Genomic DNA, 25,707 nt, shown 5'->3' with positions numbered 1-25,707 from the left:
CCTCTAAAAATAAATCCTAGTGCTTAATTTGCTTTTTTTATGGCCTTATTAGCCTGCGTCGCTACCTTTAGTGATTTGTGTATTTGTACTCCGAGATCCCTTTGTTCCTTTACCCCAATTAGATTCTTCTTTTCCAAGTAATATGTGACCGCCTTATTTTTTTTACCAAAATGTATTACCTCACACTTATCTGTGTTAAATTTCATTTGCCAATTATATGCCAATTCTGCAAGTTTATTAATGTCTTCTTCTAATTTGTTGCAGTCCTCCTCAGTATTGACTATCCATCCCACCACCCCACCGCTCCCCCCCCCGCCCAATTTGGTGTCATCTGCAAATTTAGAAATTGTGTTTTTGATTCCAAAGTCTAAATCGTTAATATAAATAGTGAACAACGGTGGTCCCAACACTGACCCTTGTGGGACCCCACTTTCCACCTTCTGCTACTCTAAATAGCGACCCTTTCTCTGCTTTCTATCTTGAAGCCAGCTAGCTATCCATTAGCACAAGCCACTAAGAAGCTAAGCAATGACAGCAGAATAAAAAAATCATTGTCAAGAAATGGCTTGAGTACATTTACCTAACATTGCTGTGTCCTTCAACTGAATTTCCTTCTACTTTCCATTACCTAGCAACTCTGGACATTACTTTACATGGGCTTAATTATGAATGGATGCTTTATCAACTCTATCAACACAAACATCATCAAATGGCAGGTAGGATGATCTCACCCACATTTTAATGTTTAAATGAAACTCCCTCCTGTTTCAGACTGGCACTTCCTAACACTGATGTTTCATGGAACTCCACCCATTTCTTTCTAGTCAGGCTCAGTTGATTGGAAAATCCAGCCCACAGGTGATAAGTTATACTTGATGAGCTCTCAGAGTTCTTGTAGCCTTCAGCATATATAGTAGAGTGGCGAATGAAAGTTAAAATTAATTGAGAGTTCTTGGATTATTAGACTGTGTTTTCCTTTGAAGATCAAGCACAACTCCTGAGGATGATATCTCCTATTAGCTTTGATTGAGTTAGCCAGCAACAATAGTGTTTCACCCTGTGAGAATGATGCCAAACCTAATGCACACTGGTTCAATGCATTATGGGGTAAAATAGCTCTTTGCAATATTTGCATACAGACACTTCATTTTAACTCTTTAAAACATGTTAGTGCCTTTATTAAAATAATGGACAGAGAAATTTCATATGAGCATGTTCATACGCTAAATTTTCACCCAAAGTGAGAATTTTTTCATCTTCAGGTATCAAGGAAAATGCCACACAGAATCTCGGAAATTATACCTGCAGTTAGTTGTCTTCCTCAAGAGATTGAGTGAATTGGGTGGGCCACAATGTAGCAAATTGAGTGTGGTCTGTGGGGGAAATGGGCATGACGAGTTGAATAGCTCTGTTCTAATTACATATTTAATAATTATATTTGGGTATTATTTAGAAAACTTTTACTATATTTTCTGACAGCACTCAGGTACAATTAACTGTTGAAATCTTTCTCCAAGTGCAAGGATTCTGTGAATGGGAGAAAGCAGAGTGAAGTCACTCAGTGCAGAGCTAAGTGCCTCCAAGTACCATTAAAAGACATTCAGAAAAATTATCCCAGAATCAAAGGGAAGTTGCCATAGAAATGGAATGCTTTGTAGTGGAAAATACACTAGCTAGCAATCCTTCTGCTTGTTCAAGTAGACTGAGATGGGAAACGGTGTTCCTGCTTAAATATACAGATGAGTTTAACAAGTGGCAATGCAGCAGAGGAGACTCTGAGATCTTTTTGTCTGCTGGTACAAATAATTGTGGTGCAATAGTGACACCAGGCCCTCCTGCTGTTCCAAATATGTTATCATTATAGAAGGTAGATTTAGTTTCTTCTCACCAAGTTATTTAGAGTCTATTTGGCCATCTACTCATCCTACTATAAAAACCTATAATCCTCCCATCACAGCATCAAACTACCTCTTGAACGACTCCAGAGTTTGTGTTACCAGTACTTTAACTGGAGGACCGAACTAGGAATCACTCTGTCCGTGATATTTTCATTGGAGGCAGGTCGGGTGCGGGTCAGGTGGTTGCCGGCTTCCAGTCCCGCCCCCAACTACACCCGGCCCACAGACGTGATTTTACGCTGATTGACCTTGCGGGCTTGCCAGCCAATTAAGAGGAAGCCGGGCAGATGGCGTCATTTGATGATGCATAATCTGCCGGTTTTCTTAAAGGGGCACAATTTTTTTTTGACAGCTGATTTCTCAGTGTTTGACAGCATTGAGGTGCTGCAAACACTGACAATCACTGCTCAAAGGTGAGCTCTTGCACCCAGGCTCTCCAGTGACTCCCTCCATAGGCTGGAATAGATAGCAGCTGCAGGTGAGGTGCCAGAAGAGATCTGTCACTGGTGAGAGAGGTTCTCCCAATGAGGTGGCACTGGACATGGATTTCAAAACTTGTTACCTAAAGAAATGTGTAAATGCATTAAAAATGAATTTCCCAGCATTTTCTTACCTCTGAGACTCAGCAGTGCACCATTGGATCCTTCACACCACTGCTGCAGCTGTCAACAATCCAGAAACATTACAGCAGACTCACAACACGCCACACTTACCTAGCGTGGTATCCGGACATCAGGAAACCCGAGGCAGAAGTGGCAAAATTAAAAAATAGCCTGTCCACCACTATTAACTACCTGTTAACAGGCAGGTAATTGGTTTAATCCTCTTCCCGCCGCTAGGTGTCGGGTCCATGCGCAAATCGGGGACCCGAAACTTGGGACAATTGATTGGAGGCGGGTTGATGGCGGGATCAGAACCCGCCATCAATCAAAACGATTTTACCCTTTGACCCGCCTTCAAACCCGCCCTCTGAGCGCTGGCAAAATCCAGCCCTCTGTGTCAAGAAGAGCTTCCTGACATCAGCCATCAAATTGTCTTTTACCAGTTTGTATCTATGTCCCCTTGTCCACTAGTCATGGTTTAATATGACATAGTATTTTGAATTAGGCTTTTCTATTACAGTCAGCATCTTATTTAAGTTTCCCACTTCTCTGCTTCCTTTCAAGGCAGAAGAGTATGGCATGAATTTGTTAACTGTTCATGCCATCATTACCCCACTCCTCAAAAAAACAACCCTTGACCCTTCTGTCCTGGCAAACTACCGCCCCATCGCCAACCTCCCTTTCCTCTCCAAAGTCCTTGAACATGTTGTCGCCTCCCAAATCCATGCCCATCTTTCTCAGAACTCCATGTTTGAATCCCTCTAATCAGGTTTCTGCCCTTGCCACAGTACCGAAACACAGTGACAAAGGTAAACTATCCCTCCTCATCCTTCTTGACCTGTCTGCAGCCTTTGACACGGTTCACCACACCATCCTCCTCCAAAGCCTCTCCATCATCGTCCAGCTGGGTGCAATTGCACTCACCTGGTTCCAATCTTACCTGTTTAATCGTAGCCAGAGAATCACCTGCAATGGCTTCTCTTCCTGCTACATTACCTCTGGTGTCCCGCAAGGACCTATCCTTGGCCCCCCTCCTATTTCTCATCTACATGCTGCCCTTTGGCAACATCATCCGAAAACAGTGTCAGTTTCCACATGTACGCTGACGACACCCAGCTCTACCTCACCGCCACCTTTCTCGACCCCTCCACTGTCTCGAAATCATCAGACTGCTTGTCCAACATCCAGTATTGGATAAGCATAAATTTCCTCCAACTAAATAAGCCATTGTCTTTGGTCCCCGCCACAAACTCCGTTCCCTAGACACCGACTCCATCCCTCTCCCTGGCAGCTGTCTGAGGCTGAACCAGACTGTTTGCAACCTTGGTGTCATATTTGATCCTGAAATGAGCTTCTGATCACATATCTGCGCCATCACTAAGACCGCCTATTTCCACCTCCAGATAACTGCCCAATTCTGCCCCTGCCTTAGCTTATCTGCTGATGAAACCCTCATCCATGTCTTTGTTACCTCTAGACTTGACTATTCCAATGCATTCCTGGCCTGCCTCCCACGTTCTACACTACGTAAACCTGAGGTCATCCAAAACTTGGCTGCCCATGTCCTAACTTGCACCAAGTCCCGTTCATCCATCACCCCTGTGCTCGCTGAATTACTTTAGCACCCGGTTAAGCAACGCCTCAGTTTTAAAATTCTCATCCTTGTTTTCAAATCCCTCCATGGCCTCGCCCCATCCTATCTCTCTAATCTCCTCCAGCCCCACAACTCTCCGAGATATCAGCACTTCTCTAGTTTTGGCCTCTTGAGCATCCCCGATTTTAACCGCTCAACCATTGGTGGATGTGCTTTCAGCTGCCAAGGCCCTAAGCTCTGGAATTCCCTCGCTAAACCTCTCTGCTTCTCTACCTCTCATTCCTCCTTTAAGATGCTCCTTAAAACCTACCTCTTTGACCAAGCTTTTGGTCATTTGCCCTAATATCTCCTTATGTGGCTCAGTGTCAAATTTTGTTTTATAACGCTGCTGCATAAATACAAGTTGTAGTTGTTGTTGTTGTTGTTGTTGTTCCTCATAATTCAGTCCTTTGACACAAGGTTCAGCCTCAGGACTCTTCTCTGCACTTGTGTCTTGAATGACCAGAGCTGGAAGCAATATTAAAGTGCGGCCTAACCAGACCACTAAACAGCTTTAGCGTGACGCCTTTTCTGTTTTTGTGTCCAATTTCCAGTGCCGGCAGTTTTTTTGCTTTTTGTTTAGTTTAGCATTTGGTTTGTTTTGTTAATTGTTGCTTTGCAATTATGGGACACGGTGGTCTAGGCTTTCTGCCCCCTTCCTATTGGTTTCTCAGCAAATCTGGGACGCATGCGGCAAAGAGTTGCTCGAGGCTATGCTCTGCAGTGCCTCTGTCTCTGCGCCCTTCTGGAGGGCAGGCCCGGCATCATAAAAGGCAAACTACCATGTTAATTGCCATTTGCCCTGTTTGAACACATGGATGCCAAGACCACCAATTAGGCCCTGGCATCCAGCATTCAAAGGTCAGTGCTAGATCCTCAAGCCTGCACAATCACTCACAGAGTGTGACCATGTACAGGAGCAAACATTTGAAAAATAAGGAAAAAAATGATCAATTTTTCAGGCAGCCCAGAGACTGCCTTCTTGCTCCAGGGCCTGCTTGCAGCAAGTTTCTAGCCCCATCTCCAGGGACATAACATTTCTTCATGGTCAGGGGGCATCTCTGTGTATTGCCACCCTTGTGGAGATGAACCCCAATCAAAAAGCCTAGATCAGTGAACATTGACTCCAATCAGTAAAAGTAGCAATGCAGGTTAATCAGCCGATAGAAAAAGCAAACAAAGCACGGTGGTTCATTTCTAGAGGGATAGAACTAAAAAGCAGAGAAGTTATGTTTGCTGGCACAGACACGATAGGCCTCCTGGCCTCCTTCTGTGCCATAAATTTCTATGATCCTATGTTAAACTTGTACAGAACCTTGGTCAGACCACACTTGGAGTACTGTGAACAGTTCTGATCTCGGTATTATAAAAAGGATATAGAGGCACTGGAGAAGGTGCAAAAAAGATTTACTAGAATAATACCAGAACTGAGAGGTTATACCTATCAGGAAAGTTTGAACAGGCTGGGGCTCTTTTCTCTAGAATAGAGAAGTCTGAGGGGTGACCTGATTGAGGTCTTTAATATTATGAAAGGGTTTGATAGGGTAGACAGATAGAGAAGATGTTTCCACTTGTGGGGGAGAGCAGAACTAAGTGTCATAAATATAAGATAGTCACTAATAAATCCAATAGGGAATTCAGGAGAAACTTCTTTACCGAGAGAGTGGTTAGAATATGGAACTCACTACCACAGGGAATAGATGAGGCAACCAGCATAGATGCATTTAAGGGGAGAGAAGGAAAGAAGGAAAGACTTGCATTCATATAGACGGGGCAAACCAAATTTGCAATAATAGTGTGGAGGACGAATTCATGGAATGTATGCAAGATAGTTTTCTAGATCAGTATGTTGAGAAACCAACTAGGGAACAGGCTATTTCAGATCTAGTACTGTGCAACGAGAAAGGGTTAATTAATAACCTTGTGGTAAAGGGGTCTTTAGGGAAGAGTGACCATAATATGATAGAATTTTATATTGAGTTTGAAAGTGATTGAGTTAAATCCGAAACTAGGGTGATAAAATCTAAACAAAGCAAACTACGTAGGTATGAGGGGTGAGTTGGCTAAGGTAGATTGGAAAACTATATTAAAAGCTTTGACAGTAGACAAGCAATGGCTAGCATTTAAAGAATTAATACATAATTTACAACAAATATACATCCCTTTAAGGCACTAAAACCCCACAGGAAAAGTGGTCCAACCGTGGCTAACAAGATAACTTAACGATAGTATTAGATCAAAGGAAGAGGCTTATAATGTTGCCAAAAAGAGTAGTGAGCCTGAGAATTGGGAGGATTTTAGAATTCAGCAAAGGAGGACCAAGAAATTGATGAAGAAAGGGAAAATAGAATATGAGAGTAAACTAGTCAGAGACATAAAGACTGTAAAAGCTTCTATAGGTATGTAAAAAGGAAAAGATTAGTGAAAGTGAATGTGGGTCCCTTACAGGCTGAGAGAGGAGAAATTATAATGGGGAATAAGGAAATGGCTTAGAAATTAAACAAGTACTTTGTGTCCATCTTCACGGAAGAAGACGCAAAAAACCTCCCATAAATAGTAGAGAACCAAGGCTCTAGCGAGAATGGGGAACTGAAAGAAATTAGTATTAGTAAAAAAATAGTACTGGAGAAATTAATGGGACTGAAAGCTGATAAATCCCCTGGACATGACGACCTACATCCTAGGGTTTTGAAAGAGGTGGCTATAGAGATAGTGGATGCATTGATTGTCATTTTCCAAATTTCCATAGATTCTAGAACGGTTCCCACGGATTGGAAGGTAGCAAATGTAATCCCACTATTTAAGATAGGAGGGAGAGAGAAAACGGGGAACTACAGACCAGCTAGCCTGAAATCAGTAGTAGGAAAAGTGCTAGAATCTATTACAGGAAACTTCGGTTTATCCGGAGGTTATATATCCGGAATACTCGCTCTAACGGCAAAAATCAGTAGCCGTTTTCTATATATTTTTTAGTTTTCGTTGCTTTTTTTCCCCAGTCAAGCACTGCAAGGTCTGTAGCTATAGCAACAGCTTCAGCTACAGACGCTTGCAGCTGCAGCTGATTGTTTTGAAGCTGTTGCTAAGCAACAGGGTTTGTTGATTCACACGGAGCTTCTCAGTTCTCTATGTTTAAACATTAACTCTGGTATGTCCGGCACTTTTGATGTTACGGCACCAGCTCGGTCCCGTCAGTGCCGGATATCAGAAAGTTTCCTGTATTAAGGACGTGGTAACAGGGCACTTAGAAAATAATAATAGGATTGGACAGAGTCAACTCGGATTTATGAAAGGGAAATCGTGTTTCACAAATCTGTTTTTTGAGGTTGTAACTAGCAGAATAGATAAGGGGGAATCAGTGGATGTGGTGTATTTGGATTTTCAGAAGGCATTCGATAAGGTGCCACACAAGAGGTTATTAAACAAAATTAGGGCTCATGGGATTGGGGGTAATATACAAGCATGGATTGTGGATTGGTGAACGGACAGAAAACAGAGAGTAGGAATAGACGGGTCATTTTTGGGTTGGCAGGCTGTAACTAGTCGGGTACCTCAAGGATCAGTGCTGGGGCCTCAGCTATTCACAACCTATATCAATGATTTGGATGAGGGGACCAAATACAATAGATTCAAGTTTTCTGATGATACAAAGCTGGGTGGGAATGTAAGTTGTGAGGAGGATGCAAAAAGGCTTCAAGGGGATAGAGATTTGCTAAGTGAGTGGGCAAGCACGTGGCAAATGGAATATAATGTGGAGAAATGTGAAGTTATCCACTTTGGTAGGAAAAATAGAAAAGCAGAGTATTTTTTAAATTGAGAGAGATTGGGAAATGTTTGATAGCAAAATACTGCAGATGCTGGACCCTTTCTCCCGCTTGCAGAATTCCCGTTCTACCTGGACCCCTCCCCCTGGCCTCTTACCCTCTCTAGATCTTTTCATCGCTAACTGCCGCCGTGACATCGGCCGTCTCCATTTCTCTGCTCCCCTCACTCACTCCAACCTACCTCCCTCTGAACTTGCAGCACTCCATTCTCTTAGATCCAACCCTGACATTGTCATTAAACCTGCTGACAAGGGTGGTGCTGTTGTTGTTTGGCGAGACCAAACGCAGATTGGGTGACCGCTTTGCGGAACACCTCCGTTCAGTCCGTAAGGGTGACCCCGAGCTTCCGGTCGCCTGTCATTTTAATTCACGGCTCCATTCCCATTCGGACCTCACTGTCCTTGGCCTCTTGTATTGTTCCACGGAAGCTCAACGTAAACTCGAGGAACAGCACCTCATCTTCCGATTAGGCACTTTGCAGCCTTCCGGACTAAATATCGAGTTCAACAATTTCAGATCATAACCTCGGCCCCTATTACTTTTTTACTTATAATTTTTTCCACCCCTTTGTTTTGGGTCTTCCTTTCCGCCCCCCCCCCCCTTTCCTTTTGTTTCTCTCCCACACCTGGCAGCTGTCTCCTATCCTGCCAGCACACTTCACACCTAATCTCAGCTGTCTTTTGTCTCCACTAGCCTATTACCATCTCGTCTGGTTTCGAATACCTTTTATTGTCTCTTTTACTTCTTTTGTTCGATCGCAGCCCTGCCTTCGATCTATTTTATTTTCTTTCCAGTTTTGAAGAAGGGTTTCGACCCGAAACATCAACTCAAATTTCTCTCCACGGATGTTGCCTGACCTGCTGAGTTTATCCAGCAATTTCTGTTGTTATTTGGGAAATGTTTGGTTGATTAGGGGGACCGGAGTGTCCTCATACACGAATCACTGAAAGTTAACATGCAGGTACAGCAAGCAATAAGGAAAGCAAATGGTATGTTGACCTTTATTACAAGAGGATTTGAGTATAAGAGTAAACACGTCTTACTGCAATTATATAAGGCCCTGGTGAGACCACATTTGGAGTACTGTGTACAGTTTTGATCTCCTTACCTAAGGAAGGATATACTTGCCATAGAGGGAGTGCAACGAAGGTTCACCAGACTGGTTCCTGGATGTGGGGATTGTCCTATGAGAAGAGATTGAGTAGACTAGGCCTATATTCTCTAGAGTTTAGAAGAATGAGAGGTGATCTCATTGAAGCATACAAAATTCTTACAGGGTTTGACAGGGTAGATGCAGGGAGGATGTTTCCCTGGCTGGGGAGTCTAGAACCAGGGGTCACAGTCTCAGAATGAGGGGCTGGCCATTTAGGACTGAGATGAGGAGAAAAGTCTTCACTTAGAGGGTGGTGAATCTTGGGAATTCTCTACCCCAGAGGGCTGTGGAGGTTCAGTCGTTGAGCATATTCAAGATAGAGATCGCTAGATTTTTGGATATTAAGGGAATCAAGGGATATGGGGATAGTGCAGGAAAGTGGAGTTGAGGTAGAAGATCAGCCATGATCTTAGTGAATGGCGGAGCAGGCTCGAGGGGCCGTATGGCCTACTCCTGCTCCTATTTCTTATGTTCTTTCACAACATCCAAAAGGGCCTTACAGCCAATTATGTACTTTTGAAGTGTAGTCACTGTTGTAATGTAGGAAACATGGCACCCAATTTGTGCACAAGAAGCTCCCACAAACAGCAATGTGATAATGACCAGATAATCTATTTTTTTGTGATGTTGGTTGAAGGATAAATACTGGCCAGGACACTGGGGATAAGTCCGCTGCTTTTCTTCAAATTAGTGCCATGGGATCTTTGACGTCCACCTGAGAGAGCAGACAGGGCCTCAGTTTAACATCTCATCTGAAAGACGGCACCTCCAACAGTGCAGCATTCCTTCAGTACTGCATTGGAGTGTCAGCCTGGATTTTTGTGCTCAAGTCTCTGGAGTGGGACTTGAATCCATAACCTTCTGACTCAGAGGTAAGAGTGCTACCCACTGAGCCACGGCTGAATAAACACATAATGGCGAAAGAAGTAGAAGAATATGTTGATGGGACTAGATGAAGTAGGGTGGGATGAGGCACGTGTGGAGCGTAAACACCGACATAAGCCTGTTGGGCCAAATGGCCGGTTTCTGTGCTATAAATACTATGGGCCGTATTTTCCTATCGGAGGCTTCCTGCGTGTGGAGGCCTCCGATCGGGAACAATCTACGAACTTACCTGAGGGCTCCCGAGGTCCGGACACTTCCACTCCTGGGCCTCTCCAAACTCCAAATGCGCAGGGCCCACGTGTCCCAGAGGCGCATGCAGTTTGCAAGCGTCCCTGGGATCACGTGGGCCATGAGGAGCCAATAGAAGAATATATGAATGGAGATCACCCCAAAAATATAGTAAAACTTTAAATAATTTTTTAAAAAACCATCACCTTTTTAAAATTAGTTGAAATTACAATAAATTAAATATTTCAAACAAAAATTTAATTTTTGGAAAAAAATAATTAAAGTTTTTTACGAGGCTAAAAATAAACTTACCTTTTTTAAAGTATTTTTAAATTATAAATGAGTGAAGAAAATTTTTAAAAAACTTTTTTTCAACACTTATGCTGGTAAAAGGGTTTTCTGCGGGCGGAGGATCTCCAGAAAGCGGAACTCTCTGCCCACAGAGGCTCTTCTCCAGGGCAGGCGTCCGATCTGTCAAGAGCATTCTTGACAGATCAGAAATGCCAGTTTTCAGTGCATGCGCTTCACATGCCTGAAACCGGCATTTCCGATGTCCCTACGGGTGTGTACACAGCACGTACCCACCCATAGGCATCAGAATATACAGCCCATTGTAATACTCCCAGATCTCTTATGGCCTCTCCCACAGCCAGTTCCACCTCAGTCATTCAGAAGCATGTTCTCTATTTTTTTCATCTAATGAATAACACTTTGGGCATTTATCTATTGAATTTCATCTGCCATTATTCTGGCCACTTTCAAATGTTACAAAGGTCCTTCTGCTTCAAACTCAACTGTCCCACCTAACCAAGGTGGGTGGATGTAAAAGATCTCATGACACTATTAGAAGAAAAGCAGGGCGTTCTCCCCGGTGTCCTGGCCAATATTTATCCCTCTCAGCATCCTCTTCAGCTGAGGGCCAGAAGACTTTTCATTATTTGGAAGCAAATACAAATGAAGTACAAATGACACTGTTTGCTATTCATGATTAGTGCTGCATGATCATAAGTCACACTTGATTTACCAGGTCAGTCTATGACTAAAATGTGATTTATATCCCTCTTGCCTTAATGAACTATTATCTATGAGATAGTTGTTCTAATTTCAAACGACAAATCATTGAGTTAAACAGTGAAACAGTCGTCACAGCATAGAAGCACCTGGAGATATATGGAGTCATAAGGAAGCACATTATGCATCGTTTCTTAAGTCCACATTGCATATTTTGTTTTAGTAATATTAAAAAAATATTTCTAACCAGGCACTGTCATTTTGTTTGCTGACTCATACTGAGCAGGTATCATTTGCACTTTATTACTCAATAGTCCTAAAGTCAGAAAACATCCTTTCAATGGAAAAGTAGTCCTTCGTATTCTGCAAGTGTAACTGTCAGTACACACATTTCTTATGTAACTCATCCTCAACAAATGTTACATATTTTTTACATTGCTTGATGCTTTTTAAATAAGTTAATCATCTATTATTTAGTAATCTATTCAAGCAGCCATAGGCAAGTTAAATTACACTTTTGATTCTAATTTACATGCAATATCAATTTGAATATTAGAGTTTTGATCATTGTGGGGGTTGGAAATGAATAAACGTACTTTTCTTATTTGAACTGTAACAATTTATTAACATTAAATATGATAAATGAGTTGTCAAAATAGATAACTGACTCAATAGTTTAAAATATATATGAAATATAATGTGAGAAGCAAACTGGGGTTGGATTAGTGCAATTGTTCTGCTAAACTGTGAAGTGTATAATCAAAAGATGCACAAACCATACCTGGCCCCCAGTTTATATTGGTATATTTAGTTGTGATTCAGCTTCACTCAGTCTCCAGAGGGCATCTTCACAGCCCAAATATTTGTATAGATTTCACACGAAAACAAAAAAAAAGTAGCAAAACAATCTATTTATACATTACTAGCTGGAGTGCCCGGCGGTGCCGAGGGTTTTCTGAGGGCATGATGTTGTTGGAAGAGAGAGAGAGAGAGTTGGAAGAGAGAGAGAGAGAGACTGGGGAGAGTAGAGAGAGACGGGGTGGGGGGGAGAGAGAGAGAGACTGGGGGGAAAGAGAGAGAGACTGGGGGGGAGAGAGAGAGAGACTGGGGGGAGAGAGAGAGAGAGACTGGGGGGAAGAGAGAGAGACAGAGAGAGAGGGAGAGAGAGACAGAGAGAGACAGAGAGAGGGAGAGAGAGACAGAGAGAGAGAGACAGAGACAGAGGGAAGGAGAGAGAGACAGACAGAGAGGGAAGGAGAGAGAGAGGGAAGGAGAGAAAGGGGAAAGGGGTGGGGGAAAGGGGTGGGGGAAAGGGGTGGGGGGAAGGGGTGGGGGGGAAGGGGTGGGGGGGAAGGGGTGGGAGGGAAAGGGGGGAAGGGGTGGGGGGGAAAGGGGGGGAAAGGGGTGGGGGGAAAGGGGTGGCAGAAAGGGGTGGGGAGAAAGGGGTGGGGGGGAAAGGGGTGGGGGGGAAAAGGGTGGGGGAAAGGGGTGGGGGGGAAAGGGGTGGGGGAAAGGGGTGGGGGGGAAAGGGGTGGGGGAAAGGGGTGGGGGGAAAGGGGTGGGGGAAAGGGGGGGTGGGGGGAAGGGGGTATGGGGGGGTGGGGGAAAGGGGGGGTGGGGGGTGTAATGTATGTACCTTTAAGGGGGAGAACTACTTTTTACAGCTCCTGTATCCTGTAGTACCGGCAGTGACCACACCTGTATATAAACCCTGAGTAGTGATCTGTACAGTCAGTTGCAGTTTGAACCCTCATTCAGTAAACACCTGTTGATCGTTCCCTGCAGTCTGTGGTCTGATTATTGAAGGACACAACATTAAGATACACGGATATAACATTGGCGACGACGCAGATTCGAACCTACCTGCAACTCTGCATCACCTCCCAGGGATTCGCTCCTGGAGAACAGTGGAAGGAGGTCGAGTCCAGAAGCACGGGTGTCGACCACGGGCAACCGCCCAGTCATCCAGCGGAGATTTGAGCATTTCAGGGAAGGCTGTCGAGAGCCAGGCTTGGCTTTCCAGTCACGGTGGTCCAGCGAAACGGGCTGGCAACAGGTACTGCGCAGACCCGTCCCGAACAGCGGCGGCTAGAGCCGACCGAGCGGCACAGAAAAAGGCCGAGCAGCATCGACGGGGGAGAGAGAGAGGGCAGAGCGCACAGGGCGCAGCCGGTGTTCAGGACCGAGCGGCGTCAACGGGGAGAGAGATGAGAGAGAGCAGAGCGCAGCCGGTGTTCAAGGGCCGAGCAGCATCAACGGGGGAGAGAGGCGCACAGGGAAACGCGAGGCGCTGCCATTGCCACGAGGACCGTCGAGAGCAGCGTTGGCAGCAGCGCGGGAGACGCCATTTTAAGCCGCAGCGGGGAAGAAAGGAAAGCGCGGGAGACGCCATTTTAAGCCGCAGCGGGGAAGAAAGGAAAGCGCGGGAGACGCCATTTTAAGCCAGTCTGACCACACCCAAAGATGCCGAAGAGTGGCAGTATCACAGCGTTCGACAATGAAGTCGAAGATTGGACGACATATGTCGAACGCATAGAAGTATACTGCAAGGCGAATGAAGTGCCAGATGACAAGAAAGCGCTGGTATTGTTGAATTCAATGGGTGCAAAAACGTATGGCTTACTATGAAATCTAGTAACCCCAGAGAAGCCAGTAGAAAAGGATTTTGAAAACATAGTGTCAATCCTACAGGACCACTTAAACCCCACACCGCTGCTGATAGCAGAAAGATTTAAGTTTCACAAAAGGAACCAGCATAAAGATGAAAGTAATGCTGAGTATTTAACGGAACTGCGCAAGCTATCGAAACACTGCCAGTTTGGAACGGGACTAGCAGATACTTTAAGGGACAAGTTTGTGTGTGGGCTTCAAAGTGAAGGAACCCAGAAACGGCTTCTATCAGAAAACGATCTTACACTGGACATGGCTTTCAGCATTGCAGTATCACACGAAGCAGCAGCACGGGGCGCTGCAGAGATACAATGGAGACCGCAAGAATATGGCACAAATGAAATGTCATACGGAACAGTGAAGTGCTATCGCTGCGGCAGAACAACACACGACCATAATGATTGCTGGTTCAAGGACAAAGTGTGCAGACAGTGTGGAAAAGTAGGACACATAGCAAGAGTCTGCAGGTCGGGAAAGAAAACCAGCAGCAAGAAATCTCCACAGGAGAAGTACAAGAAGGTACATAAGGTGACGGAGATTAATTCAGACGAACAGAAGAGTGATACAGACTCCGGAAGCAAGGAGCTGGGTTGTCTGAAACTACATAATGTGATCAAAACGGCGGATCACCAAACTATCTGGGTCATGTTCAAGATAGCAGGAGTCCAAGTGAAAATGGAATTGGACACAGGATCAGCCCTAACAGTCATAAACCGAAGGGACTACAAGCGGCTATTCTCACATATACCCTTGAGAGATACAAAGATTGTCTTGAAGACGTACACGGGGCAAAAAGTCTACCCCAAAGGAAAAATAAGGGTGAACGTTATATATAACGGCAAGGAAACACCAAAAATGGACCTATATATGTTGCCAGATGGAGGACCACCACAACTAGGACGTGAATGGATCCGGAAGATACAGCTAGATTGGCATTCCATACAAGCACTGACTGTAGATGCCAAAAAGGATGACGACGTCACACCTGGACAACTGTCAAAAATGCTAACTGACGCACAAGAAGTGTTCCAGCAGGGACTCGGAACACTAAAAGGCATAACAGCGACGATCAAAATAGAGGAAAATGTAAGCCCAAAGTTTTTTAAGGCCAGACCGGTACCTTATGCGTTCCGCCCAGCCGTCGTAGCAGAGCTGGAAGGTTTGGAACGTTCAGGAGTACTGTCCAAAGTGGACTGGAGCGAGTGGGCTACACCCATCGTTCCTGTAATGAAGAGGTCGTTGAGTAATACGCCTGGGGAACCAAAGAAGGTTCGCATCTGTGGGGACTTTAAGGTGACAGTGAACCCAGTCCTTCACACTGTACAATATCTGCTTCCGCGGATTGAAGATATTTTCGCCTCGCTATCTGGCGGGAAACGCTTCACTAAGATTGATCTGGCCCAGGCGTACCTGCAAATGGAGGTAGAAGAAGCCTCGAAACAGTACCTCACGATCAACACTCATAAAGGTCTCTACCAATACAACCGGCTGGTGTTCGGGGTAGCATCAGCTCCGGCTATTTGGCAAAGGGCAATGGAACAAGTCCTGCAAGGGATTCCCGGGACCCAGTGTTATTTGGACGACATCCTGGTCACGGGTGAAAATGACAGTGATCACCTCGCCAACCTGGAGCAGGTGCTCATTAGATTGAAGGAATATGGGCTACGAGCTAATCGCCACAAATGCGAGTTTTTCCAGAAGCAGATCTCGTATTGTGGCCACGTTATTGATAAAGAGGGGTTACATAAGTCCCCTGAAAAGATTGAGGCAGTAGTCAAGGCTCCAGCACCGGAAAATGTGTCACAACTGAGGTCGTTCCTCGGGCTGGTGAACTACTACCATAAGTTCTTGCCGAATTTGTCTACCATACTACACCCACTGAACACCCTACTGCAAACGGGGGTACCATGGAAGTGGAGTGATGAATGTAAATGAGCTTTCCAGAAGAGCAAAGCATTGATCACATCAAAAGAGGTGTTGCCTCATTTCAACCCAGCACTACCAATTCGGTTGGCATGTGATGCATCACCCTATGGCATTGGAGCGGTGCTGTCGTACAAATTCCCGGACGGCTCGGAGAGGCCAGTAGCCTTTGCTTCTCGGTCACTAACCTCAGCCGAGCGTAACTACGCCCAGATTGACAGGGAGGCCCTCAGCCTAGTGTGGGGAGTGAAAAAGTTCAATCACTATCTGCACGGGCAGAAGTTCACCTTGCTGACTGACCACCAACCACTTGTCTCCATCTTTAATCCAAAGAAGGGCGTTCCGGTGATGACTGCGCAACGGCTACAAAGATGGTCCCTTTTTCTAGGGGCGCACCAATATGAAATCGAGTATAAGGGCACGAAACAGCATGGAAACGCTGATGGGCTATCACGCCTGCCACTGCCTACTGCGGAGGAAGCACCAGCAGTGGATCCTGTCGAAATATTTCATTCGACTATAATTGAATGCTTGCCAGTAACTAACGCTGGTATAGAGAAGGAGACCCGAAATGACCCGACACTGTCTCGGGTATATGATTTGACGGTGAAGGGATGGCCAGCACATGGCGACTCACTGTTGCCAGCATTCTCATCCAGAAGAGAACAGCTGTCAGTATGCCAGGGGACCTTGATGTGTGGATCCCGAGTGGTAATTCCACCCAAGTTAAGGGAGAGAGTGCTCAATGAGCTTCACGAAGGTCATCTGGGAGGGGTGAAAATGAAAAGTCTTGCTAGGGCTCATGTGTGGTGGCCGGGGGTCGATCAGCAAATCGAGGACCTGACAAAGAGCTGCTCAGATGCCAGAAGGTCCAAAATGCACCACCACATGCCCCTCTACACCCATGGGAGTGGTCCTCATCTCCATGGCAACGGGTGCATATTGATTTTGCTGGTCCATTCATGGACTCAATGTTTTTAATAGCCATGGATGCGCACTCGAAATAGCCTGAGGTGATCAAAATGTCCTCCACCACCACGGAGAAAACTTGCGGTCCTACGGACCATTTTTGCCAGGAACGGCTACCAGAGCAGATTTGCTCTGATAACGGACCACAGTTTGTGTCCGAAGAGTTTCGAAGATTTATGTAAAGGAATGGGGTAAGGCATTACACATCTGCCCCGCATCATCCAGCCACAAATGGATTGGCTGAGAGGTTCATACAAACCTTTAAAAAAGCAGTAAAGGCCATGTGCGATGATGACATTCCACTGCAGCATAAGGTAGACAATTTCCTGTTAGCCTACAGAAATGCGACACATGCAGTCACCAACCAGGCCCCGGCCATGATGTTCTTTAACCGAAGGTTGAGATCTCGTCTGGATTTGCTCAGACCCAATGTACGAAGAGATGTTGAGAGTAAGCAATTCCAGCACATCAATGAGAAGCCGACAAGGAGCTTCAATGTAGGGCAACCAGTCTTGGCCCGCGACTACCGAACAGAGAAATGGCAACCAGGAACGATATGCACACGGCAGAGGCCACTAATGTACACAGTGGATGTTGGGGAGAACATTGTGAGACGCCATGCTGACCAGATCCTAGAGTCACAGGAACGAGTCAACCCCATGTCTCGGCCATACGTACCTGGTGAGGAACCCGACGTACAGGTCGCATCTACCTCAGAAACAATAGCATTGGAAGCTGATGAATCAACTGACGACAGGGTGTTAGAATCGCCTCCGCACCAAGAGCGAGACACTCGGGAAAGGCGTTATCCAGAAAGAATCAGGAAGCCTCCCCAAAGACTGAATTTATAAATAGACTATTTTCAGTTAATGTTGCATGTTAAAAGTGTTAATTGTAATTAGTTTGATATTAAATTGTTAAATGAGTGTTATGGTACTGTTAATCTAAAAGGGGAGGAATTGTAATGTATGTACCTTTAAGGGGGAGAACTACTTTTTACAGCTCCTGTATCCTGTAGTACCGGCAGTGACCACACCTGTATATAAACCCTGAGTAGTGATCTGTGCAGTCAGTTGCAGTTTGAACCCTCATTCAGTAAACACCTGTTGATCGTTCCCTGCAGTGAGGTCTGATTATTGAAGGACACAACATTAAGATACACGGATATAACAGGGGGGGAAGGGGGAGGTGGAAGAGGGAGGTGATGGGGGGAATGGGGGGAGGGAATATGGGGGGAAGGGAGGGGGGAAAGGGGTGGGGGAAACGGTGGGGGAGGCAGGGGTGGGGTGGAAAGGGGTGGGGGAAAGGGGTGGGGTGGTGGGGGGAAGGGGTGGTGGAATGGGGAGGTGATGGGAGGGAATGGGGGGAATATGGGGGGAAGGGAGGGGGAAAGGGGAAGAGGGGGAGGGGGAAGGAAAGGGGGGAAGGGAACGGGGAAGGGGGGAGGGAAGGTGGGAGGGGGGAAGGGTGGGGAGGGGGAAGGGGGGAGGGGGAAGGGGGAGGGGGGAGGGAAGGGGGAAGGGAAGGGGGAGGGGGAGAAGGGTGAGGGGGAAGAAAGGGGGGAGGGGGGAAGGGAAGGGGGGAGAAAGGGGGGAAAAGGGGAAGGGGTGTGTGGGACGGGGGAAAGGGTGGGTGGGAATGGTGTGGGGGAAGGGGGTGTGTGGGGGTGGAAGGGGGGAAGGGAAGGGGAAGGGGAGGTGGGGGGGAAGGGGGGTGGGGGGGAGGTAAAGGGGGGAAGGGGGGGTGGGGGGAGAGGGGGGTGGGGGAAAGGGTGGGGATGGGCGGGTGGGGGGAAGGGGGGGTGGGGGGAGAGGGGGGTGGGGGAAAGGGTGGGGATGGGTGGGTGGGGGGAAGGGGGAGTTGGAAGGGGGAGGTGATGGGGAGGGAATATGGGGGAAGGGAGGGGGGAAGGGAAAGGGGAAGAGGGGGAGAGGGGAAGGGAAGGGGGGAGGGGGGAAGGGAAGGGGGAGGGGGAAGGGAAGGGGGGAGGGGGAAGGGAAGGGGGAGGGGGGGAAGGGAAGGGGGAGGGGGGAAGGGAAGGGGGAGGGGGGAAGGGAAGGGGGAGGGGGGAAGGGAAGGGGGGAGGGGAAGGTGGTGTGCGGGAGGGGGAGGTGGTGTGTGGGAGGGGGGGAAAGGGGGTGTGGGAAGGGGTGTGGGGGGGAAGGGGGTGTGTGGGAGGGGGAAAGGGGGGGTGGGAGGGGAAAGTGGGGTGGGATGGGGGTAGGGGGGCAAAGGGGGTGTGGGGGAAGGAGGGGGGAAGGGAGGGGGGGAGCCAGCAGACACCTTGCCCTCTGCCAGTGTTGAGAGTTGCGCTGCCGGCGGTGGTTGGAGAAGGCTAGGCCCCGGGGCCTTGGGCACCCACACTGACATGGCCCAGCCGAGCCCAGCGCCCCGGGCAGCCCGAGCTCCGCAGCCGCCGTTCGGCCGCAGGCCACAAAGCACCTGAGTGCAGCGCCGGCGATGGCTCCACGGAGCTACGTACCGCCCTGCCAGCCTTTACAAAGATGGCGGCGGTGGCTACGCTCGGCTCAGGCCTGCCCCGCCAGCCTTTACAAAGATGGCGGCGATCACGGGCCGCTTGTTGAGCTGGACGGGAGGTGCCTAGCTCGGGCGTGGCTGGGGAGGAGATGCCGAGGCTTCGAGGCCTGCAGGCGGGGTAACCCTGGAAGGTTGCGGCGCCCAGCGGAGGTAGCGAGTCAAGAGGGAAAAAAAAGGGTGAAAGGTCGGAAAATGAATGAGGTTAGAGAAAATATTTACAAATTAATTAACTTTTTTGAAAAACAATTTAATTGTGTTTTAAAAGCAACTTTTTTCTTGCTGGAAATCTAGATTTGAAAATAAATCCGCAGAAAGTGGGGAAAATAAATGAATCGTTAGGAATCAAGATGGCGGCCACTCACCTCAGCTCAGAAGGATTAGGCCCGCCCACACACGCAATGAAACGCCCCCCGTAACGCACCGATTGGTCAACCGTCAGGTTAATCCCTTGTACGATTGGTCAACCATCACGTCACTCAACGCTAATGAGCGAAATGTTGCCGTATTTTGAAACTTTTTTGTATACTGTCAGAACAATTTTTGTCTGACCAAAAAGTAAATACACCTATTAGACTCCCCTAATGATAAGCTTTCTTTTGATATAACATATGTGTAGGTACGCTCTATAACTTTTGATTGTATAGCCGGACAGACAGAGAGAAAGACGGAAAGACGGGAAGACAGACGGACCGTTTTATCTATATAGATAGAAGATATAAGCTGTACATTTCCTTTTGTTACGCTCAAATTTCTGTATGATGCTTCAGAAATAAAGTATTAAGAAACAAAGAAACTGCCCAGGAATACAAAATTCCCAAGCCAGACGTCCACATTCTCTTAACTGGTCTTGCTTTGAATTGCATCTTTACTAAACAGTCACTGGAATTTGTAACCTTAAAGGGTCATACACCTACACATTAGCAGAAAAATAACAGATTGGCCCTGAACCTTATCGGGGACAGCTGGAGTGGACGTCTAGTGAAAGGTGACTGTTAGGGCTGGAAATAGGGCAGGTCTCCCTCCACCCCGAAGACAGAAGTCTTGGAATTCCCACCTCATGAAGGGGTCATGTGCACCACCACACAGCTTTCAAGCATTCTACGCAACAGACAATATACATCTACCCACATTTGCTATCATGTGTGCATTATAGATCTGATGTCACAATCCTGTGTTGGGTGTCACAATTGGGCAGGCTATTTATATGAAAATCAATTCATTCTAGGTAAAAAATCTCTTTCACCTCTTTGGCAAATTAACCTGAGCACTTACTACTGGGAAATAAAGTCTGTAATATAATTTAAAAAAATAAAGAAAATGATTAAACATCAACAAAATATATTATTCTGGATTTAAAATGTCTATAACAATGTTTCCCCTATAAAAACATTTGAAGAGTTCACGCTTTGCTTCTTTTTTTCATATTAATTTTGGTTATTTTCACTGCTCCTAGAATGAGTTGATTTTCATATAAAGAGCCCATGCCCAATTGTGATGCCCAACGCAGGATTGTGAGATCTCTGCCTACGTCCATGGTCTAATTACAGAGTTCTGGAAGGTGCCCTGAACCGTTACAGATTCAAACTGGCAGAAACTTGCAGGGATATTCTATGATAAACAGCAAGATGGGCCACTGACAAAGCACGTGAGTGCTTGCTGTTTGTAAGACCTGCCTCTCCTCCAATCCTGTATATCGATGGAAAATTCCTGCCAATGAAAATCATCAAAATTAATATAAAAAATAAGGCAAAGTGTGAACTCTTCAATTTTTTATAGGTAGCTTTCAAAGCAAAAATAAAGTGGATTATACAATAGCTGACTTCCTGCAAGTTTGTGGCAATCTCAAACTTATTACAGGGGTAATGTGCAGATTGGGTTCCGATGACATCATGTGGCTGCAACTGTAATTTTAACGTCTTTCGGATGAGACATTAAACCGAGGCCCCGTCTGCTCTCTCGGGTGGATATAAAAGTTCCCACGGCAGTATTTCGAAGAAGAGTAGGGGAGTTATCCCCGGTGTCCTGGCCAATATTTATCCCTCAATCAACATCACTAAAACAGATGCTCTGGTCATTATCATATTGCTGTTTGTGGGAGCTTGCTGTGCGCAAATTGGCTGTCGTCTTTCCTACATTACAACAGTGACTACACTTCAAAAAGTACTTCATTGGCTATAAAGCGCTTTGGGACGACCGGTGGTCGTGAAAGACGCTACATAAATGCAAGTCTTTCTTTGTTTCCTTAACTGTGACCTGAGCAGGGAAGCCTTTATGGTTTTTCCACCAGGTGAAAAAAGTGGGAAGAGAATTCGGGACCAAAAGAGACCCAAACAGGTAAGTTTTTAAAAACTTTTTTTTTTGCTTTCCTTGTGGGGTCAGGTGGAGTAGGAGTGCTCCTCTAGAAAGAATGGGCATCCCCTGCCCCGTTCCATCAGTCCCGGTTGGCGGCCTCCTGCCGCTCAACAATCCACTCCCACCCTCTGACCACCGACCACTTTCCTCGCGTTTTAGGTGGACAACTGTCAAGGGGCATGCAGATGAGACCCGAGAGTTAAAATTGCCCAGGCCTCATGCTGCCAAGGCCAGGGAGGGGTATTTGTTGCTCACCTTGACTTCCCCCACCAGATTTCCACTCCTGGTTAAAATAGGGGCTTTTGCACCTCCCCCGGGCCCCATCAGTCCCTGAGTAAGCGTTCTCAGACTCTTTAATCTTCTCCTCATAGCTCAGACAATTTAATCTAGGTATCAATTTGGTTGCCCTTTTATGTAAAGCCTCAATTACTTAGATATGTTTGCTGTGGTACGGTGCCCAGAATTATAGACAGTACTCCAGGTGTAGCCATGCCAGCATCTCGTAAACACTTACTATCACTGCTGTCTGCTGTCTCCCTTCATCTATGCTTCCCAAGATCCAGTCCTTACTGCTGCTGCATGATACACTGCTGGATAAACGCTCCTGTGAAGCGCCTTGTGACGTTTTGCAACTTTAAAAGGCACTTATATAAATGCAAGTTGTTGTTGTTGTTTAAATAAGACAAGCACTGACATCTTCAGATCTCTGTCCTCTGTTGTGTCCTAAAGACAGTTAGTTAATAGTCCCACTGTTTGCTTCCCTTCCCGAGTCTCCTTGCAAACGCCCACACAAAATGCTATTTGCCACTCCTCAGCTCAATTTCCCAATGTGTCCAAATCCCTTTGTATTTGGTTTGTTTGTTCCCTATTATTTGAATCCTTCCTCTAATTAGGCTCAACTGTGAATTTAGAGCATTGTTTCAGTCCCAAGTTCCAAATTACTTGAACAGTAATGGCCCTAGCACTGATCTTTGTGGCACCATGTTAGCAATATCTTGCCATATCAAGGCATTTAAAACCACCCTTTGCTTTCTCTGGTTTAGCTAATTTTCAATCCACTTCAGAAGCTTGCCTCCTATTCCATAACTTCCTATTTTGTGAACTAACTTCTTGTGTGGCACGTGTCAAAAGTCTTTCTGAAATCCAAACATATCACATCCATAGAATTTCCCTTGTCTACAAGGTCAGTCATTTCCTCTAAAAACTCCAATAAATTTGTCAGGCAGAACCTCCCTCCCATAAATCCATGTATATCCTAAATCCACCAATCGCAGTGCACAGAAAAACCTCTAAATCTTCAGGCATTCAGAATTCAAGAGTCTGAAACCAGTAAAGCGAGGAGTAAGCAGAAGCTGACAAGGTGGAGTTCTAAAGTAGAGCACTGTAAGAGATCGACTGTATTATCTTAAGATGTAGTGGTTGCCAGTGGTAAGCAGAAGGAAAGAAATAGCTTCGCTGCTGCAGTGTACCTTTTTGGCTGCATCCTCCACAGTAATGCTTGGATGAGAAGTTGAAGGTGGAAGAAGTAGGTGAGAGATTGTGGTGAGGGAGGGGAGAAAGGGCACATGGGGGATTGCCAACAAAAGTTATACCACAAGAGTAAACATAAAGCAGCAGAGTGCAAAGAGGAGAAACAACCAAGAGGTTGCAGCAGAAAAGACAAAAGGGACATGGGCAAGAGTTAGAAGAGCAAGAATGGTGAGGTCAAGATCTCAAAGGCAAGGTAAGGGTGATACCAAGATGGGTGGAGTATGATGGGAGTAGTTTAAAAAAGAGAGGAGAAGAGGAAGAGGAAAATAGTGAGGAGAGGCAAATCGGTAAGACAAATAACTTATATGGGACTTACTGTGAGCAATAGGAGATTGACTAGTGTTTAAGAAATATTGATCTCATGCAATTTATGGCAGCTTACATATTTTGGAATTTTACCTAATTTGGGGGAAGGCAAAGGAAACTTGGCAGAATTTGCGCTACGTAAATACAGGGCTGTAGCTGCACTCTGGGATTTGTGATGAATACATCAGTATAAATTCCTCTGTGGGCTGTTTTAATGTATTTGTTAACCTATTTAAAGCAAGAGGTTAATGAATGTTGAAACAGTACACAGTACAAATGAAGACACAAATACATTAGCAATAAATGCAAAAGAAATACCTTCTGTGCCATTTCCCACCAGGGAAAATACTGGGTAATGTGCAATTTTTGAGAAAACAATTTCAAATTATCAACAATAGACTGTATCATAAAGAGCAATTTCAATCAATAAGTGGAGTAAAATTATAGGTGGGAGTAATTGTGTAGGATCGACAGAATAAGTGGGCATATGAGTCAAATGTCCTTTTCTCATTGCACACTTTATACTATTCATCAATCAATTATGTCTGATTATAAGCTGTCAATGAACTTTCAGATGTTACATATGAAACATATTGCACACTATCATTAGGGCCCAACCTAATTTACAGTCAGATTATTGGCTGACTGCTTCTATCTTCTGCTCCTGCTGGCACCATCGCTCCTTCATTGCGCAACTCACCTGAATCAAGTCAGAAAACCAATTGCACTTTATCAAGCCTATGCTCATGAACCTGTTACTGCTCCAGTGCAAGTGTTTTCAAATAGGAGAGAGAATTCAATGCCATATGGAAAGACAGAGTTCAGACCCACTAAAGGAGAGAGAAGACACGTTCAGCCACAAGGGAAGAGAGGAAAGTTCAGGAAGGAAAGGAAAAAGAAATTCAGACAAGGAGAGAAACTTTGGCTTGGATTTTGCGGTCAGCGGCGAAGTGATGGCACTCGTTGCTGACCTCGAAAGAAGCTACCCATAAAGATCTAGAGATCTATGGGGCGTGGATTTCACCTTTCCCGACATTAATTTCATTCTGGCGCCATGTATAGGGGATCTCCAGTGTCCAGTAACAGTGATGTCATCAAGCAGGTTAAGCAGCCAATCACATTGAAGAATTCCCACAGATAAAAAACTAGGAAGTAAAATGCACTACTTTTCCTTCAATCTTTAATAATTTTACAGAGAGGGAAATAAAGATTGGGACATGCACATAGGATTAAGGTAGAAGCTGAAATATCTTAACCAAACTTTGAAATTTAAAAAAAAATTATTTTAAAGATCTATGGGAATTTGTACCATAATGGAGAAATTTGACATTCCACAAATGTAAAACTATTTGTCAGGGCCAGAACGGTTGTTCAGCAGTAATTATGACTTAGTACACCATTAAAAACCCAGTTACACCTCATTTAACAAGGCTTAACTTTTTGGGGGTGTTTTACAGCGAGATTAGAGTGTAAAAAGTGAAAGTTCACGTCAATTCAAGTGATTTGTAAGATTTCCATCTGCAAGGACTTAAACAGCGCACCCTGTGGAGGAGCAGGGAATCACTGAAAGCAACTTCTGGATTTCTCCATTTAACTGGGCATGTGCGGACCCCAGAATGTGCCGTCAGTTTCAGATTAATGACGGCGAATGCTGATAGTTTCACTGTCATTACAGCCGCAAATTCCAAGCCATTGAGATGCAAAGAGAGACAGGTGTGCAAGGAGAGAAAGTAGTTCAGACTGGGAAAGAGATGGAAGTTCAGACACACAGAGAAAAATAGTTCAGACATAGAGGGAAAGATGAAAGTGAAGACATACAGGAGGATGTTTAGACACCATGGAGAGAGAAAACCCCAGATACATAGGGAGAGAAAGAAGTTCAGACACATAGGGAGATAGGCGAGAGAGAATCGCAGGGACATAGGATGAGAGATAAAAAGAGGCAGAGAGAGAGAGAGAGTGTGCAAGAGCGACAGCGTGCACACAGTGGCAGAATAATTGAACCACAGAAACACGCTGGAATATATATAGAGAGAATCACAAGGACAGACAGGGATATACAGTTGAGAACCATAACCATACACAAAGACAAAGATTGTTTTTTGTCATTTTCTGTCACAAATGGACCGGTTGGATGAGTCACCCATGAGGGAGTAAGTACTTACAAAACATGAAAATTAAATAACTT

The sequence above is a fragment of the Somniosus microcephalus genome, chromosome 5 (assembly GCF_052327205.1).
Source record: "Somniosus microcephalus isolate GS21.2 chromosome 5, FLI_Smic_1.0, whole genome shotgun sequence".
Lineage (NCBI taxonomy): Eukaryota > Metazoa > Chordata > Chondrichthyes > Squaliformes > Somniosidae > Somniosus > Somniosus microcephalus.
Note: the sequence above shows the minus strand (reverse complement) of the source record.